Below are 4,939 nucleotides of genomic sequence, written 5' to 3'. Positions count from 1 at the left end.
ATTCACATCAGAAAATCCAGTGCCTAAAAAGGAGAGAGTAGCCCAGCCTCCAGAGTAAGGAGTCGAGGAAATGGCCTGCTTCTCTCAGAATAAAAAAACTGCTGTTTGCTTTAGACCTGTGAGAAGTCCCAAACACGGAGAACATGTAAGAGCTGCTTCCAACCTGTCCAGCTCTTGAAGATTTGGGAATGTAGATGTCACCACCACCACCAGTCCTCGCTCTGCCGCCATTACCAGCAGCGCTTGTATCACCCCCTCTACTCATCACAGTCCTTGTACGGTGGAAGTTCGTCCTGGCTGCGCACTGGAGCTGCACAGCACACCACGTGCAACGCGGTCTGCGGCTGCGTGATGCTAGTGACCTGCTCCAAGGCTGTGGCAAGTCACCTTCCACATTTCGTCTCTAGCATCTCAGCTAAGTGGCCAAAACTTTAAACATGATGCCCTCAAGTAAGATCATAAGCAGTGATGAAGCTTATGTAGGCTCTCAGTCTTCCTCCCTCTTAAGCATGACAAACGTTTCCACTGGAACCCATGGAATTAAGAGTACGTTTTATAAGGCAAAACGCATTCCTGAGTAGGCGTTTGTACTAATTCAGGTGCTGAAGTGGTATAGCCACACGGCGGCATGCTCTGTGGGCCAAGGTATTCTGCTTCTCAGCGTGACTAACTTAGCAGGATGGAGCACAGCGCTGTATGGCTTTTAGTACCTATACTGGCTTAATGAGTGCTAGCTTGCATATCTCTAGGTGATGTATTTTTCCACAAAGATACAAGTTGGGAATCTAGAAAGAAGACTAGAGGTTTTTAAACATCTCTTCTACTTCAGAGTAAGTTCAGGCAATCACATACTTTGGGGCAAGCAGACAACTTTTGCATTGCTGCAGGTAGTAAAGATCTGGGTGGGAAAGCACGGCTTTGTATTTGAAGCAGTGCCTTTGGACACAAAACTAACCAGTGCATCCCCAGCCCTTCCCTCCCTAGGACTGCTGTCAAGACAGAACTTTTTCCTTGGGCACCTGTGCTAGCTGCCCAGGGGCCAAGAGCAGAGCATGTAGTGGGGGCACCACCTGCTTCTGTAACTTCCCTCTTGTTCACAAAGCAGTGAACCCAGTGGCCAAACCCTTGATGAAGCAAACCCTTGCCCATCCTAGAAGAAACAAGCCATTCCACGTGGTACAAATTCATTGTCGTGCCCGTGGATGACTTGCTAGTAACAAGCCTGAAGCCCAGAGCCTTACAGCTCTTTAAATGAAAGTTCCCCTGCCCAAGTGGAGACTGACCTCTGCTAGCTTAAAACCTTGAGTGGTGCCAAGGCCCCTGGGCAGCAGCAGAGCTTGCTCCATTATTCCCTGGGCTGGGAGGTGGAAGGAAGTGGAGGTCCCTTCCCCAAGGACTGGCTCAGGACACTCCGAGGGGAGTAAGGGAAAACAGGTGCAAGTGGAGGCCATTTGTCAAACAAGAACAACGCTCTTAAGGTCTCACCAGCTCTGGGACCCTACCCCGTCATTAGGAGCCAAAGAAGCTCGGCAAGGGGATGCATAGTGGGAACAGCTTCTGGTTTAGCAGGGGCTGCAGCAGAAGGGAGATTTTCTTCTACAACAGGATGGATTGCAGAGGGATTTGGTAGCGACTGATGTGCAGGAAGGAAAGGGAAGAGAGTAGTTTCCTTCTCAGATGGTTCAGCTGCTGTTTGCAGGCAGAACTGAAGTAAAGAACTCGGATCTGAATTCTTCCCCCTTGAATACAGGGCATATTGCAAGTATTCAGGGCCCAGGATAAACAAAAATAGAAGAACGTTTGGTTTCAGTTCACATCTTAGTAGTGGCTCATGTTTTACTCATAGTACAGAAAGGGCAGAAGTTCCTGTGAACGAAGAAGTTCCCCTTCTTTCTGTGCAGGTTTCAGAAAACCAGTCAGCAGCGGAGCTGTGCTATTGAACTTGGGAAGACTTCAGTCACCCGCTTCCTAATTCACAAAGCAGGCAGAGCCCTGCAGACTTTTTTTACCTTTTATAGTCACAGGACTAGTCAAGCAAAACCTTGATTGGGTTATTCTGCTTTAATTACAAAATGCACTCAGACCAAAAGCTCAATAGTACCTGGTACATATGTACATGTTTCTTTCAATTATAACACCAGAGACCAAAAGGCAGTCTGGTCCTGCTGTAAATCAGCCATTTCCCTCTCTTTGGAGTAGGAACAGACATCACAGTAATGCTTCAACTGCCTCTTGTGTGCAGGACACCAGACTGTATTTCATCAGGTACTTTGAGATCCTTTAGGGTGGACCATACAAGAGATAAGCAAGAGAAGAGAGGTAAAACTTAGGGTAATTGGAGTCCATATCCCACCACCCACCATCCCCCGGAAAAGAAAAGCAGCAATGGGCCACTCTCTTCTTGCTGCGGTTAGGACAAGGTAGATAAATCACAAGGTTTTTTTTTATTGCTGGTGAACTCAAAACAGGCAACTTTAATCTACTGAGGAAGATACACGTACAAACAAATGTTAGGCCTTGTGCGTTTTTTTCTTCTTCATGTAAATGTTTCTACAACTTCAGTCCAGCTCCCAAGCTCTTGCTGAGCTGACACTGAGACCCCGGTAACGTGCTCTGGGCACTTCTGTAACATGTTATAAGAAGCATCACATGTATTAAAAAGGGAGGTTTTGCAGAAAAGACAAAGCTCTGACTGTAGCCACGTTGCTCAGAAAGGAGAAGTCCGGCTAATCCTGCTGCATTAGGTACATGGTATTATGTATAATTATTTTAATTGATTTAAGAATTTGCTGGGTCCCTTTCTGTTTCTGGTGTGCAAGCTGCAAGTAAAGTGCACTTCTGGGTGTAAATTACTACTCTATGAGGATGCAATAGCTGGGTGGTACATGTCAGACATCAGCGGAAAGCAGAATACAATAGCAGTTACAACGGCACAAGGCAATAAGGATAATGGCATAACATACTAGATGCTGCTGGGAAACGCCTCTGTAGTTTGAGCATCTAAATATTACACCACTGAGCAAAACCACTGTCATTTCGTGGGGAGCTTCTAAAGTCAAGACACATGGCTGTAAGTGTGCACCAGGTTAGCTCTGTGAACAGCCACTCCTACTCCAGTCCCAGCTGCAGCTGGGAGTCACCAAACCCTGTTGCTAACTCCTTTTAACCTTTTTAAAGAGTTTTCTAACAGCTGAGGAGAAAGCAGGGCTCCTAAAGATGTTTACATGAAGCTGGGGTTTTCAGGTGATGCAGGGGTGGTGTAGGAGGCAGCATGACACCACACTTAAGCGATGCTGTGAGAGGACAACCCAGCTTTAGACACAGCATTTAATGACCCTGACAGAACCAGGGCCAAAATGGGGAGACCCCAACTCACAACTGCAATTCTTATTCTGGGCCAGTAGAGCTCATCTACATTATCCCACATACAAATCTCACCTCTTTTTTGCCCCATGTACAGTGTCAGGTGACTATTTTGCCTGGGTCTACATGCCCAAGACTATCAAAGCTGCTAAACTACATGCTGTTCCTCTGATTTCATAATACTGGCATCACAGCATGAAAAGTAAAAAAAATCTGTGCAGTGTTTGTTCTCTTTAATTTAATGAACTATAAAAAGGGAACTCTAAATACCCACCAAAGTATTCTGGGTGCTTCAGGAGACATTGCACACGCCAGCGAGATTTGATTAACTCCTTGCCTCCTTTCGTGTGTCCATTGCCAGCAACGGATGCCATGTGAGAAGGGGAAGGAATAAAATAATTGCACTCTGTGTGATACAAAACGGATTAACACTGCCTTCATAAGAGCAGAACCAACAAGCAGTTCTCCTCACGGGGCCAGGAGTGCTTTTCCCCTCAGGAATGGATGCCCCCAGGCAAGAAGCAGGTTCACAGCTGAGCATGCCCTACCAGAGACAGGGGGACCCACACAGAAATAGTCTGGCCATTTCCAATACTAAAGTGGAATCCCATAACCACACCAACATGTTTGCATTTCAAGCTAAATTGATCCCTGGTGCAGCTCTGCTGACTATGGTGGAAGAACACCTAAAATTAATCTGGTCCTATCAGGCAACTAGAGCAAACCTCCCCCATAAACCAGTTAGGAGTGAGATACATCTGGAAGCTCCATGTTTGTTGCTAACTTCAAAAGCCAAGACTTGCCAGAACGAATTATGAACCTGTGGATGCCACTTTCAAGCACTTTCCCTGCACTACAACTTTCCTTATACTCCTCGAATGTCCTGAACAGGTTAATTTTCAAACTGTCCCCAGTGCAGGTAGTTCTACAATGGAGCCACAGCACTCCCTCCTGCTCCACCTCTCTACTGCTGCTCTTGCAGCCTAACTTGAAGCCTCACTCAGAGCATGAAGAAGTGCTCTTCAGAGAGGGATTTTTTGTCTTCGTTTGTTTTTTTTTTAATAATGTATCAGGCAGCATGACATATCTCTTGCTGCCTCCAATTATTGTCATGACAATATGGCTGTGGTTATTTAAAGCGGAATTTGGGAAGAAAAAGTAAATCCTCTTGATACACTGAGGAGAACGCTGGGCAGAACTGAGCCAAGACCTGCCAGTGCTGAAGGAAGGTGAGAGTCAGTGCCAGAGGACAGAATCCTGAATACCACATTAGCCACATGAAGGTTTTGACCTTCAAATACAACGGGTTGCAGCCAGACTAAGTCATCAACATCACCAGAAACAGAGGAAACCCTGGGAAGGAAGGCAGAAAACTCTTGTGGCCTGTACAGTCTCTACATGTTTTCACGGCTGAGATGGGAGCTGGAATCTGCATCAGCCCTTCAGGCAAGGTCTGCTTTGAGGGGACAGGGGAGATGGGAAGACTTACGCTATTTCTTGCGCCTTTTGCCAAGATTCAGATTGCACAGATTATGGTAAAATTCACTCGGCAAAAAAAGGCCTTTATTAAAAAAAA

This window comes from Phaethon lepturus, unplaced genomic scaffold, assembly GCF_000687285.1.
Source record: "Phaethon lepturus isolate BGI_N335 unplaced genomic scaffold, ASM68728v1 scaffold11728, whole genome shotgun sequence".
Classification (NCBI taxonomy): Eukaryota; Metazoa; Chordata; class Aves; order Phaethontiformes; family Phaethontidae; genus Phaethon; species Phaethon lepturus.
The sequence above is the reverse complement of the archived record's forward strand: the minus strand, read 5'-3'. Positions refer to the sequence as shown.